This window comes from Papaver somniferum, unplaced genomic scaffold (assembly GCF_003573695.1).
Source record: "Papaver somniferum cultivar HN1 unplaced genomic scaffold, ASM357369v1 unplaced-scaffold_118, whole genome shotgun sequence".
Classification (NCBI taxonomy): domain Eukaryota; kingdom Viridiplantae; phylum Streptophyta; class Magnoliopsida; order Ranunculales; family Papaveraceae; genus Papaver; species Papaver somniferum.
Window position 1 is genome coordinate 5,606,714 of NW_020620825.1, and position 15,319 is coordinate 5,622,032.

The window sequence follows — 15,319 nt, forward strand, 5'->3', positions numbered from 1 at the left end:
CAAATGGCCCCAATTAGATAAGATTCTATCATTTTTTGGGTTTATGTCGCATTGATTCGACGAATTGAAAAAAAAATCTAGGGTTTTCTGTTTTTTCCAAGATTCGGGAGATATGCATGATTTTTAACTCCCGAGTGTAATTGTGTTCTTCATTTCTCAAGAACATCGACAATATTCGGGAGATAGAATTATAGATTAACTTCCGAATATTATTGGTCATATCTTCCAGTGAACAAAATGGATATAATCGGTAGATTAAAGAAATTTTTGACTTCCGAATATATTGATGTAGAGACACAATAATCGGAAATGCACTAACTACCGAATATATATATTTTGAAAAGTTCTCAAAATTGTGATTTAGGCAAAATCCAATTTTGGGGCCAGTATATATTCGGACGAGAATATAATATTATATTCTTCCGATTGTTAAATGTTGAAACTGAAATAGCTTTGGGGCCATATATCATTCGGTAGCAAATATTATTAATGTCTTCCGATTAGCCAACATACATTCGGAATTTTATGCAAATGCAATATCTTCTGATTATTACAAGTTCAAAACCAAAGGCAACTGTAGTTCCAGATGGTTCCAAAGACCTTTTTAGAAGGTTTGCCAACGCACATTCGGAGATTTTTTCAAATGATATATCTTCCGAATACTACAAGTACAAAACTAGAAAGTTTTATGTTTTTCGAAATTTCTGATTTTTGGGTCATCGTATATTCGGGAGTTTATGTATATTACATATCTTCCGAATGTGACAGGTTCAAAACCAACTATGCCATGGCTCTAGGTGGTTCCAAGGGACGTTATAGAAGGTTAGCCAACACACCTTCGGAGATTTATTCAAATGATATATTTTCCGAATACTACAAGTGCAAAACTAGAACATTTTAGGTTTTTCGAAATTTCTGATTTTTGGGCCATCGTATATTCGGGAGTTTATGCATACTAAATATCTTCCGATTGTGAAAGGTTCAAAACCAACGTGCCATGGCTCTAGGTGGTTCCAAAGGCTGTTATAGAAGGTTTTCCAACACACATGCGGAGATTTTTCAAATGACATATTGTCTGAATACTACAAGTGCAAAACTAGAAAATTTTAGGTTTTTCGAAATTTCTGATTTTTGGGCCATCGTATATTCGGGAGTTTATGTATACTACATATCTTTCGAATGTGAAAGGTTCAAAACCAACCATGTCATGGCTCTAGGTGGTTCCAAAGGACGTTATAGAAGGTTAGCCAACACACCTTCGGAGATTTATTCAAATGATATATTTTCCGAATACTACAAGTGCAAAATTAGAACATTTTAGGTTTTTCGAAATTTCTGATTTTTGGGCCATCATATATTCGGGAGTTTATGCATACTACATATCTTCTGATTGTGACAGGTTCAAAACCAGCATGCCATGGCTCTAGGTGGTTCCAAAGGTTGTTATAGAAGGTTTGCCAACACAAGTTCGGAGATTTTTCAAATGATATATTGTCCCAATACTACAAGTGCAAAACTAGAAAATTTTAGGTTTTTCGAAATTTCTGATTTTTGGGCCATCGTATATTCGGGAGTTTATGTATACTACATATCTTTCGAATGTGACAGGTTCAAAACCAACCATGCCATGATTCTAGGTGGTTCCAAAGACCGTTATAGAAGGTTAGCCAACGCACATTCGGAGAGTTTTTCAAATGATATATCTTCCGAATACTACAAGTGCAAAATCATTCTAATACTGCACTGACTACAATCGGGAATCTGCGTAATATTTTTTTCTACCGAATGCATTCGGGAGATAAAAATGTTACTTTATCGTCCGAATGTGTAAGGATAATTCCGCCATTACGAACTATGCGAGATATGGGATGGCTACATTTTACGTTTTGGGTGACTTTTTTTGTTTTATTGTTGGCGCCCCTAAAAATGCGAGGCATTTTAAGGTGGCTGACTCATATAAAGTCAGCTTTATCCCTAACAAAACGTAATATTACTTGGACGTCCTAATAAAAACGTCGCACCTAACTCAACATCATCAGTTTGATCAAAAAAAAACTCAACATCATCAGTATTTGATCGGATTGTTTTCTCAACATCATCAGTATGAGATGTGATGATATGGTTCTAGGATTTCTTTACTTTTGAAGCTTAATTTTTATGTATATGGTTCCTTGGTCGAATTCAATTTGTTCTGTTTCAATTACAGCTTTGGGTTTTGTCACTTCTCGTTAATCTTAGTTGAATTAAACATTCCTTGTTCTTCAAATTTCTGATCGAGTTAATTTAGTTATGGTATCAGAATTAACAATGAAGGTTGATGGAAGTAATTAGGATAACAGGAAGGTTGGAATATGGTTTTCAAGTTAACAGATGGGGTTAAAGGATAACAGGAATGGTTGGAATGGTTTTCAATTACAGCTTTGGGATGGTTTGTTGAAACTCAACATCATCAGTATTAGATGTGATGTAAAGGATTTTAGGATTTGGTTATTTTTGAAACTCAATTTATGTTTATGGTTTGTTGATCGAATTCAATTCAATAATAAGAACAGGAAGGTTCAACATCCTCACTCTACTTCAGTTCTGCAGAAGTTAGAAACTTTTCAATGAAGAAGACGACTGTTGATTCAGATTCAAGTCAGCGACTCAGACAGTAGCTGGTGAGTAATTCATGGGTCGCGCATACGTCTAAGAACTAGTGCTATTTTAGCAAAAAATTTTACAAAGTACCCGGCTCGTCGCACTTTTCTTCGGCTTGTCGTTGTTGCTTCGCACAAGGTTCGCACAAGTTTCGAAGAATTCATGGTACTTTTTTAAGAGCCGATCTCGGCTTGTAGCCTTTTGTCGAACGCATATCGCACAAGGTTCCAAGAACTGATGGTACTTTTTGATTATTGATATGCCTTGGTTGTTATGCAACCATGAACTTTAATATTCTTCACCGTTTATTCTTGTCAGCTTGTTCAGTTATATGCTTATATTGCCATTCCATGTTTCTGAATGTGCTGAAAGTCATTGATATAGCCGAAGTTGTTCGTTATGCTCCTGAGTGTTTACTGGGAATGTCCTCTAAGTCAGATAAACATGGATCATCAAGGACTTCCTTTACCATGTCTAATGATGGTTCTCAATTGGCTGAACCTGAAGACACTAGTGTAATTAATTCACTGTCACATAATATGAAGTTAGGGTTCTGAGAGAGAAGTCAATGGGATCTGTGGTGTTTTAATGGGGATGCTATACATACATGGAAGAGTGATGGTGTTGTTGAATGAAGAACATGAAGGGGTTTTGCCTGTGGTTTCACTGTGGTGGTGGCTGTGAAAGACATGGAAATGATGTTCTGAAAAGTGTACAGACAGGGTGTTGCTGATTGGTGGGGGAGGAACAGTGGGCCTATCTGCAATCCAGCCTGCAGTAGCTACAGGTTGCCATGTATCAACTACATGTGGAGTTCAAAGTGTCGCTCAAGGTTCTGAAAAGTCACTTACCAACAATGCAGATATCAAAGCTTAAGTTTTACTTTTGGAATGTTAGTAGGAGGATAACTGGTGTTGTACTTTATCTATGTTTTGTATTTCTGCAACAATGTTAAATGTTGTTCTGTGGCTGTAAAGGAAATAAGCTCTCTGCAGGTGATGGGATGGATGATCTTTATGAACCACCCGTGCTGACTGCCTGACTGTGTTTACACACTTTTTAGTTTTAGTGGAGATGGAGGGTATATGTATTAGTTGGATACTCATAACTTGGAAGTGTTTTTGAGATTGAGTTTCCCGACTCATAGACCAGCTTGTTTGGAGACTGGAGAACCACTTGATATCGAACATCTTTCATACGATGTATCTCCACTTTCCAGTAAGTTTTCTGTAAAAGCTGTTTATGCAGATGGTTTCATTTGTGTAGTACTAAACTAGTTTCACCACGGTATTTGCATGTTTGAACTGAATTTTTGTTTATTCTGTGGTATCTAGGGTAATTTGCATATTCATGCTTCTCAGCCTCCCAGTAAGTACATTTGCATTTCCGTTCCATATCAAAGTAATTAAATGTCAGAAGGAAGCATACGCTTACGGAGCATGTCTGCAGAAAAGATTTTGCACCTTTTTCTGTATGAACCACCAGTGAACTCTGAGGTGTGTGCAGAAATATTTGTAAGTTAATCAAAGGGAATATTCTTGATGCTAAAATCTTTATAATATAGCTTTTTTCTTCCATTACATGTCATTATAATAAAACAAGATCAAGATGTTCATTTTGGTGTGTGTGTTTATAATATTATAAAATGAACATCTAATTTATAATGATGCTTCTTCAGTCCAATGTTGCAAAACCTTGATGAGTATGTTGTGTGTTTGTTTTGTTGACAAATTCTGAAAGACAAAAGTTAGAGAAGAGTCACTTGCATAAGATAGAAGCATGGATAGTATTCCTTATTTATGTAAGTTACAGTTGTAATTTAATTCAAAGAAGTGGTTTACCTCTTTTCTTGTGTCATTATAATGTGTTGCTTTCAGGTGCTCTTATGCTGGATGAGACAGATGCTTCTTCGGGATAAGGACCTGAAGTCATGGTGATTGCTGATCCGGAGTGAGTCACCATGAAGTATCTGTGTGTTTTTAGTTTCTTCATTTGGTTGAGTTGTTGTGACACTTCAAAGCGATAAATTTGGATATTCTGTCGACATGGTCGGCTCAAGTTATAAGGTTAGTTTATTTATTGATGATCTCTGTGCTTGTGGAAATTTTTAGTCCACCTCACATAAGGCTTCTTATGATTCTGTAAAATAAGTTCATTGAGTGGGGAGTTACAATGAAGAGTAACATAGAAATACAAGCTCTTAGAGTTCTGTTCTGAATTGTATGCTGGCAATCAGTGTGAGTGTTTTGTTTCAAACAGAGTTAGGAGGCTAAATGGATGCTTACCAGAAGTATAGATTGAAATATTTGAAAAAGATTATTCTGCATGCCTTTGAGGTTTTAGGGCTCTTTTTACTATTAAATTAAAAACAGTCAGTGATATAAAGAAATTGTGCCAATTCTGAATGAAGTCTGCCCCGGTTGCAAGCCCGTAAGTCTGCAAAATTCTTTCTTCACCCTTCTTTATGTGAAAAGTTATTCTTGCACCCTATAATTTATGCTTATGTAAGTAGATATCTTAGTATGGCATAAAGGCTTCATATATATGGTTGTGTGAGTTGTTATCACATTTGTGATTGACTCAGGGATGCAATTCCGATGTAGGAAGATTGCTCTTCCTGCAACTCTACTCACACAGGCCCCTCTACAAAATTCACCTAAGTACCCTTCATTTGTGAACAGTTATGTGCATTGTATGCTTGCTGTCCTTTCTTATATACCAGCTTTCTGACAGCTTTCAATGGTTGAATTCAGGCCCTGGAGAATGTCGAAGAAGCTGTGAAAATGTTAGCGCAATTACTTCAATAGTTGCACGTCTCCAGCTCTGATCATGGAAAGTGCATTAAGAAGCCGCTTGCTCTGATCTTGAGAGGATAAGGAAGCTAAAAAGAGAAGCCGAATTTTTGGAAGCGTCTTTCAGGGCTAAAGTGGCTTCTCTTCAGCAGGCTCTTATTCATTTCTTGTTTAAGCATTAGCTTTGTTTGGCTTCAAGCCTTAGTTGAGATAGGATCATTAGTGTTATGGAGATGATCAGATGGGGGTGTTTCATGGGTATGATCACCCGTGGCTATTTATTAATTGTTTTTAGCTTTACAGAGTTGCATATTCTCTGACCAAATTTCTCATTATGTGATTTACATTCTGCAAAATTGTTTTTGCACCCTTTCTATGTGAAAAGTTATATCTGCACCGTTTATGATTATAAAGGTTCCGTAACAGGCATATTTTGTGCAGTTAAATTCCACATGGGCTTTCATCAGGGTCTCACAAAGGTCGCAGTATAGTAACAGATAGTCTTAATCTGATTGCGAGTTCGGTCGCTATCTGATATTCAGTATGTCTCATATTCAGTATGGTAACAGGGAAATATGTTGTGCAAAGTTCTTTTGTCACTCTTCTATGAGAAAATTTATTTTTGCACCCCTTCTTCGTACTTCTCTGGAATGTCGCTTACTGTCACTAAGTCATATGCTTATATTGCCTTCTTCGTGTTCTGAATGTGCCTAGTTATGCTCTTGTGCATTTGCAGTGCATTTACTGTCACTATGCACCACATTAATACTGATGGGCAAAGCACAAAATATACACTGTTAGTCTGTTGTGAAATAATACTGACGCTGTCTGCAAAATTCTTTTTGCACCCTTTCTATGTGAAAAGGTTATATCTACTTCAGCAACAGGTCACAAAGGCACCAGGGCCTCACAAAGGTCGTTGTTTACTAACTAATAGTCTTAATCTGATTACTAGTATGTCTCCTATTCAGTTTGGTGTCTGGAAATGTTAGTTCACAGATAAGGAATTTTTCCTAGTCAAAATCAGTTCAGAAAGCGTAACGAGATTAACACTGCAGCAACAACATTTAAATAACTCACACTTCAGCTTTAGCAAGATATGTCTGCTTTTGAGATGAAACGCCATATTGTTATTTGAAGGTGCCTGGTTATGCTGTGTTTTCTCAAAGTACACATACATCAGAAGGAAAAAGAAAAAAACATCCAGAGCACATAACTCTATTACCCACTAATCTGAGCTCTAGAGGTTAAAACACAACCTCAAAATATGATAATCATGAAACCAGCCGTCTACATTGGTATTTACAGATCAATGAATTCAAATATCGGGAGCCACTGTTGTAGTTTGACTGCCTTGTTGCTCAAAGGGATGCTTAGGCTTGAAGTATCTGCCGATGCTTTAATTTCTCAAGCAGTTCCCAGAATGATGGTTGGGGGGCTTTTGGTCTCTGGAGAGGCTCAGATATCGGACTGTTTCTGGTAGTGTTTCCTCAGCTTAACATATTGATCCTCCATTAGCAGCTCTTTGATCTTTCCATTGCTTTAATTACTATCGATAGCTAACCTGGAAAAAAAAGTGGGAGTTGTTCTTAGACAAACACAGATTATATGACACTTACAATCAAACAAATCAACAACCATATAAACCAGATTTAGCTATATAGCTGAGTTAGCATGTCTTTCTTTGCGTGTCTTAGATGAAGGTGATAACCATTTCACCACATCTAAGGTGTGTGAACAAAATTAAAGAATCAGAGCTATTCAAATTTTTGCCGTAAATGTGATAAATTTCTATCTAATTAGCAAACAGAGAGATAAGACTACCAAATGCGTAACTTATGCATGGGTTAACTTCACAGTGTACAACAACTCGAGGAAGTTTGAGGGACAAAAAACAACGGTGCCGTACCAGATACTACTGCTACTAAAGTTTTCACTTTTGGTGGTTGTCTTAGGACACATGTTTCCTACTGCAGAATCTCCACCTACATACAATAATTTTGTACCAATTTCCAATGAATAACTGAAATCAAAACCACAAGCCTGTAAATGTGCTCAAAACCCTGGTTACCTGATCTCATCAAGGCACAGAAATCGACAAGGCAGAAATCACTTTTGGTGGTTGTCTTGGTGCCCTAAGATAATACTTATGCCCATCATCTCTCCTATGGACCTGTTTCAAAGTTAGTGTTGGTGGTTGTCTTGGTGCCCTTAAGATAATATTTATCCCCGAAAAATCACGATTCCTCACCAAACCAACTCTCACCTTCAATGGTTGTAATCCTAAGGGCCATCCACCTTCCTGCGATTCAAATCAAAAATAGACCTTTTTTACTTGCATCCAAGACCAGTGACAATGTAATGAGAAGAGTATTTGAAAAAAGAGAAGAACCCGAACGAAGGATATCGAAAAGCTGGACAGAAGACAAATGGAATTAATGAATACCGGTTGAGCGGCCATTAGTAACAAGTAGTTGTGCTATTGATTTGAGTCACCTCAAAGAAAAATCTATCATTCCTATTGTTCTTAATCACTAGTCACTGACGCTTTAACACAATGACAATGTGAACTTCAAATATGGGCAGAGATGTTCATTCTTTTATTTCACAAAAAACAAAACAAGGCAGAAATCACTTTTGGTGGTTGTCTTGGTGCCCTTAAGATTATATTCATACCCATCGTCTCTACTATGAACCTGCTTGAAAGCTAGTGATCAACTTGACAAAAGACCACTGCCTACAAAAAGCAAATTAATTGATCAAATCAGAAATCAGAAGATGTCTTAAATGAAAGGGAAAATGTGTGTTAAGGAGTTTTGGTAGAAACTACTGTAATAAAAGCTTTTTGGATGTTAATTTAGAGAGCCCTAGACATGATATTTAGTGAACTAGTAGTAAATACAAAGGGGTTATGTCCGAAGGATGCATGCTGGTCCAACATAAATAAGTGAACTGAGAAGAAGAACAAATGGCAAATAGGTTGAGTATCAACAACCCAGATAAGAACCTGGTTAAAGCCATATCTACTGATTCAGTAAAGAAACTTATCAAATACTATCCATGCTTCCACCTTATGCAAGTGACCTCCCTCTAACTTTTGTCTTAATCATATTTGTTGCTTTTGTCTTATACAGGTGAAACAAATTCAGGAAGCATCATTGTTGATTAACAGCTGAGAGGAGCCTACAGTTTTGATAATGATTTAGAGTTTATTCTTCTTCGTTAACTGACTGAGTGATCAGTGACAGAACAGTCACAGTCAAACAGGATGAAGCTGATACAGAATGCAATTATAGACAAACTTCAACAGGAAAAAGAAAGTGCAAGATACCAGAATGTTTGTACAGATATATTACAGACACATGTGCTTAATCACTGATACAGATTATGGAAGTTAACTATTTCTGAAGCGAACTAAATGGTGCTAAAAACTACAGATCCAGATTATGATGTAAGCTAGCTTATACTACAGGACAATGAAGCTTATGAAGTTGTAGCTAAGATTACAAAGCTACCGATGCAAATGAAACTGATTGACATACAATGACTGAAAACACAAGGATATAGAACAAAGGTACAGCTATGAATGGGATGACTGAAAACTTACAAGCTACAGCATTACACCAAACTGAAAGTTACAGGTGCTAACATGCTGTAAACTAGTAACTGAAAAACAACAGAAGACCTACTATGCTTAACCTAAATCTAGTTATGGCAATGATGCAGTTAACTGGCTTCTTCTCAACACTAGCAAATGGAATTAGAACAAGGTGAAATTGATTAAAACGCAATTATATTAAACTAGAATTGATCCAACTAAATTCGAATGATTTTGTTACACAACAAAAGTCTCTATTCATACATAAATTTCTTCTCAATCACTTGAATTTGATAATTAGAGAAAACCCACTCACCCAAAACGCTTTTTCCGACGAACCCATTCTGCAATTCAACTCTGCAACTCTTTGATTTGATGTTCTCCAGCTGTTGAAGCTAGCCCTAATCTTATCTCTCTCAATCCTAGCTTCTAGGTTACTGTTTTTGATAAGAGAGAAGCTATGATGGAGATAAGTATAGATTAGAAGTTTGATTGATGGCTAGCTGATAGGTGGCTGTGCTCAGAAGTGGTCGGGGATGGAAGTGATGGAGGGAGGTGATCTGAGAGGTTTTGCAGAGGTGAGAGAGGATGAAAATGACGTGAAGGGGTTGTTTGGATTCTGCTCAAGTATGAGAAGAATCGAAGACTAGGGTGTGACGCGGGATTAGCAAACGTTGATGTACCGCATGGAGATGCCTTTGGATGCTTAGAAGCTAGATCAAATCTGACGGGTCAGCATGGAAACGGGTTTGGGTTTTAGATCTTGGGTTTTAGATCTTGGAAGATCCCTTCTAGGCCATGTCTTCAAAACTAATATCTCAAGCCCACTTCTAATTTAAGGTCGTGCAAGCGACATTATTCATTTGTGAATGAGGTGCAAACGACACTCTTTACTGCCTTTTAGCAGGAGTCTTTGTTGTCTCTCTTCCATTGTCACAAATTCTCCGCTCTTTTGGCTTCTTTAATCATCCAAGCTTTATTTAGTACCTAAAAACACAAAGTTAATTAGTAAAAATATTTATTCTTGAAAACAATGAAAATACATAGTTTTGGGGTAATATATGATTTTAAAGCACAAAATATGAGTTAAATGCCAAGAAAAATATGTAGAAATATGCATTATTTGGCATTCATCACATTTGAATATGTTATGTCTCAAAGGATAAACTTAGTGATTTACTATAGTTGATTTTGAAAACAAATTTCCCACAAACAGCTTTGGTAAAATTTAGCGTTTGGTACTCTGGTTTATACAGATAAATTGTATGTGTATTCACATGGGGGTCTCACTGGAGTCGCACATGAGTCCCACACGTGTAGCAATGGGGTATCACAAGGGTCGCAAGATCCTCTTTTACTACATTGTTGAGCTTTGTGTAGCTCCAGATAATAGTAAAGTGCCAGCATCTAGCTAGTTAATACCTTTATGATTGGCACCATCCAAGCATGAAAATTCTCAACTTATTTACCTATAAAGGCCATAGGGTGCGTGAACAGGTGATTAGCAGCAAAGGTCAATGCACATGGTTCACGTGGGAGTCGCACATGGGTCTCACGTGTGTGGCAAGAGGATATCATAAGGGTCGCAAGAGCCTCTTTTACTACATTGTTGAGCCTTGTGTATCTCTAGATAATAGTAAAGTGCCAGCATCTAGTTATTTTCATGCCTTTCTGGTTGGCACCATCCAAGTATAAAACTTTTGATTTTATTAACCATAGAGACCACAAGGTAAGGAAATAGGTGATTAGCAGCAAATATCAAAGCACATGGTTCACTTGGGGGTCTCACCGGAGTCGCACATGAGTCTCACACGTGTAGTTGTGGGGTATCACAAGGGTCGCAAGATCCTCTTTTACTACATTGTTGAGCCTTGTGTAGCTCCAGATAATAATAAAGTGATAGCATCTAGCTAGTTCACACCTTTTTGATTGGCACCACCCAAGCATAAAACTTTTGAATTTATTAACCATAGAACCCATAAGGTGCGGGAATAGGTGATTAGCAGCAAATGTCAAAGCACATAGTTCAGGTGGGGGGTCTCACCGGAGTCGCACATGAGTCTCATACGTGTAGCAATGGGGTATCACAGGGGTCGCAAGATCCTCTTTTACTACATTGTTGAGCCTTGTGTAGCTCAAGATAATAATAAAGTGAAAGCATCTAGCTAGGTCACACCTTTTTGATTGACACAACCCAAGCATAAATTTTTTGAATTTATTAACCATAGAGCCCAGAAGGTGTGGGAATAGGTGATTAGCAGCAAATGTCAAAGCACATGGTTCACGTGGGGGGTCTCACCGGAGTCGCACATGAGTCTTACATGTAGCAATGGGGTATCACAAGGGTCGCAAGATCCTCTTTTACTACATTGTTGAGCCTTGTGTAGCTCCAGATAATAATAAAGTGAAAGCATCTAGCTAGTTCATACCTTTTTGATTGGCACCATCCAAGCATAAAACTTTTGAATTTATTAACCATAGAGACCATAAGTTGTGGGAATAGGTGATTAGCAGCAAATGTCAAAGCACGTGATTTACGTGGGGTCTTAGCGGAGTCGCACATGAGTCTCACGCGTGTAGCAATGGGGTATCACAAGGGTCGCAAGATCCTCTGTTACTACATTGTTGAGCCTAGTGTAGCTCCATATGGTAGTATAGTTTCGGCATCTAGCTAGTTCATACATTTCTTATTGGCACCATCCAAGCATTAATGTCACATCATCTCTTTACACACATCAATTAATACGTGGCATGTTTATTTCAAAAACTTGTCTCTATTTATCAAGGGAGTGAACAAAAAAACCTCTTACGTATGGTTTTTTTTTGTATTATTTCTATAACAATTCTAACTTCACATTTTTGTGAAAAGGGTTTTTTTCAACTGTATGTGTCATGTGTTATTGGGAATATAAATAAATCATACCCTCTATATTTTCCCAAAAAATCTTCTCTCATTTTACATTGTTGAGCCTTGTAGATCACTCTATTAGCTCTTCACATCAAGAACTTCTCTATGCAACCATATAAATTGTTGAGATCAATGAGATCCTATGAAACCGAGAAAATTTTAAAGTCAAAATTTTGTAATGAAAATGATAGAGAAAGAGGCAGAGTTTCTTATTGATCATTAGCAGGATTACATGGAACAATGTCATTTATATACATGTGGAAGGGAGACCCTAGATATCTAGTTGGGCCGCACATCTATGGGCTGTAGGCCCTACAACACTCCCCCTTGTGCGGTAAAATAGAACTTCATAAGAAGTGCTTCACATTTAGTGCTTCGAATGCATTTCTTCAAATGTCTTCCTCTCCTTGATGACTTGTGCCGAAATCAATTGCCTTATTAAAACTTTGACAAGGAAAAACCCAGTGGGATAAAACCTTGGTACAACTCTTCACATGTATTACTTCACATGTTGTCTTGTATTTTACATGTAGTTCATCACATGCAATACGATCTTCAAATACCGACGAGTCTAAGTTAATTGCCTCGTTAAAACTTCGTCCGGAAAACCCAGAGAGACAAAACTTGAACTAAAGAAAATAGTATAATATTAAGCAAAGTTAGAACATATTTGGACTCCAATATGTTGCCTCACTAAAACCTTGACAAGGAAAACCCAGTGGGATAAAACCTTGACGGAGGGAAAGGAGTACAACGTGACAGATGCAAGTAAAGGTGATCTGTTGCAGATGATCACTTTGCTCCGTTGAAGTTGACTAGTTGTTTCACAACTCTTAAGGCAGAAAATCCTCGTGGGAAAGACAATAGCCTTAGTTGGGAAATTACATTCCCGGTGTTTGTTGTTATCTTATTAAAAACCTTGTCGAGTAACAAAACCCCGTGGGAAAAAGCTACCTCGGTGAAGGAAAATAGTTCAACATACCGTTAGATGTTCCCCCTGATGTCAGACAACTTTCATCAGTCTAATGAAGTCAGAAGAAGTTTATCACACTTTACTTTGGTGACTTGAATGTTTATATGACCTTGTTGTTGATTATGGAAGTGACGTTGTTTAACAGACTATCACGTTTCATTTATTTGATTCGGATATTTTCAGTAACATCAAAGTGATCTTTATGTCTTCAACGTTCAACATACTTGATGCTTTTAGTGTTGTCTCGGTAAAAACCTTGTCGAGTAACAAAACCCTTTGGGAAAAACTATTCTTGATCGAAGGGAAAAAGAGTACAACACAACTTCAATTTCGAAGTAAAATATGTCGACATCATATCCTTGGATCCTCCCCCTGATGTCGGCATCTCCCCCTGATGACTTTCAGAGTTGTTCCAGACAGTTCCTTTAGTCATGTACTTTTCGAAACTGAATATCGATAATGACTTAGAAAATAGTCTACCATATCTCCCCCTGATTACTTTCGTTGGAGAAGAGATTATTGTTCCTTCATAATAAACAAATTTTGTATTGCACTTTCATTAGCATTCCTTTTTATGTCTTTGTAGGGATAAAACAAATTTATGTCAATGGTTACTTTTAAGTACATGATTACGTTCACTATACCATTCCAATGACGTTGCGTTGGCGCTGAGCTATATCTAGCTAACAAGTTCCCTGAAGATGCAAAATTCTATCGAGTACATTATTATACTAAGTACAACAATGCGTATATTTTACTTAGATATGGGAATTTCATCTCCCGACACGTATTCGTCATCTTCCTTTAGACAAAACGGTCATTTACTTACATTTAAACCTCAACTAATCATGGGAGTGCTATCAGGATGCATGTCTTTGTTAAATTTCCTGAAAATTTTAGAGATATGAAAACTGGTGGAATAATATACCACAAGCTCAGTATTCGGTCCAGTTGTCCCCGGAATTTTCATCTCAAATTCGGATTTCAAATATCTTTTAAGGTCTCTTATTTTATCAAGAGTACCTGTCATGTATGTACCATAGACATTGATAGCTACAATTCTAACTTAGGAACTTTCTTATGAATACGCAAGGAAAAATAATTTACTTGTCTATCCCCTCGAAATAAAATAGTCACTTAGACGGGTATACCACATCCGCCTGATTGCTTCAATCTATAAGTGAGTGTTATATTTAATGGTAAACACACTTTGTGGTTTAGAGTCACTTGATTTGGGTAACAAAAGACTATCAAGTACTTTTATAAATATCTTCAATCTCTTGATTCTTTCAGAGATACGTAATAATCACATACATATGTTGCATTTCAAGTCCTATTGAAATTACCAAGCTAACTAAGTAGCAGAACACTATATCGTTCATTATAAGAGGACAATTCCAGGGATTTGTGAGAAACCTCGCGCCACAAGGTGAGTCTTTATACTTTAAGACTTCTTTCTTCTCATTATGCTTTGTGACAAATTAATCAGGTATGTCCAATAGGCTTTACACTTGGTTGGTTAGCATTACCACACCAATACTTGTATATTTGTCAGAGAATCAAGTTCTACTTGGATTGTATAGGAAAAATATGCTCTTCGTTGACATTAAGCAACAAGGAGCTTGGTTCGATCTCATCTTTCTTTATTTTCTTAACGGTATAATTGTAAAAAAAATACCTAAGAATACTCCTTTTCATTGGTTACCTTAAGAATTGTGCAAACTTCAACTAGGTCATCTAATAGTGGGACGGAGTGAGTATGTTCCACTGCACCTAAAAAGCATAATGAATTGAAATGGTATCTTTTTGGCGTATATTGTTTGTATTTAGGAACTCAATTTATAATTGAGTGCTTTTGAAATAAACGCTAAAATATAATCGTCACAAAATGGTTGTCAACGGTTGAAAACTCCATTTTCAATGATATCAATCCCTTTTATTTTTGGAAAACTAAACCATTACACAATATGTATTTGCTAGATAAATAGATTTGATGCAGGACTCCTTAGAGCATCTCTAATGCTAGGTGTGAAGGTCTTAAAAAGACATGACACCTAGGATTTAACACTTTTTTAACCAAAAATTATTCTCCAATGCTAAGGTCAAGGTTAATGAAAAACCATTACAAGGATGCCACCTCATAAGAAATTAAGAAGGGGTAAATGAGAAAGTCATATCTTCACCTTCTCCATGACCCTGGGTCTATTGACACATCATCAATTCCGAAATTGGTTTTTCTTAACTAAAGTATTGTTATTGGGTGATAGTTTCAAAGATATTATTATTGGCTGATCCAACGAGTATAAAAGAAGTCATGCATATTATAATGATGCACGAAGAATGAACTACGAGAATAACAAGCTTTAGAGCAACCACAGTCATGACCAAATTTGGGGACTATACCCAAA

At 36.9% G+C, this 15,319-nt stretch overlaps 2 long non-coding RNA genes across 5 annotated transcripts; one reads left to right on the forward strand and one right to left on the reverse strand.

Annotated features, from left to right (window-relative positions):
* Nucleotides 1–2,051: 2,051 nt before the first annotated feature.
* LOC113330641 lies at nt 2,052–5,835 on the forward strand. The gene is made up of 3 exons (XR_003350376.1): nt 2,052–3,858; nt 3,975–4,706; nt 5,394–5,835. It is a non-coding gene; the product is annotated as an uncharacterized LOC113330641 (long non-coding RNA).
* A 727-nt stretch (nt 5,836–6,562) lies between these two features.
* On the reverse strand, nt 6,563–9,613 carry LOC113330344. Of its 4 annotated transcripts, none has more exons than XR_003350180.1 (4): nt 9,347–9,613; nt 8,109–8,169; nt 7,504–7,734; nt 6,563–6,996 (listed from the first exon to the last, which is right to left on the reverse strand). It is a non-coding gene; the product is annotated as an uncharacterized LOC113330344 (long non-coding RNA). The 4 variants fall into 4 exon arrangements; XR_003350179.1 differs by adding an exon at nt 7,342–7,417 and having other exon boundaries at nt 7,504–8,169; XR_003350178.1 differs by adding an exon at nt 8,440–8,615 and having other exon boundaries at nt 7,504–8,169.
* Nucleotides 9,614–15,319: the final 5,706 nt, after the last annotated feature.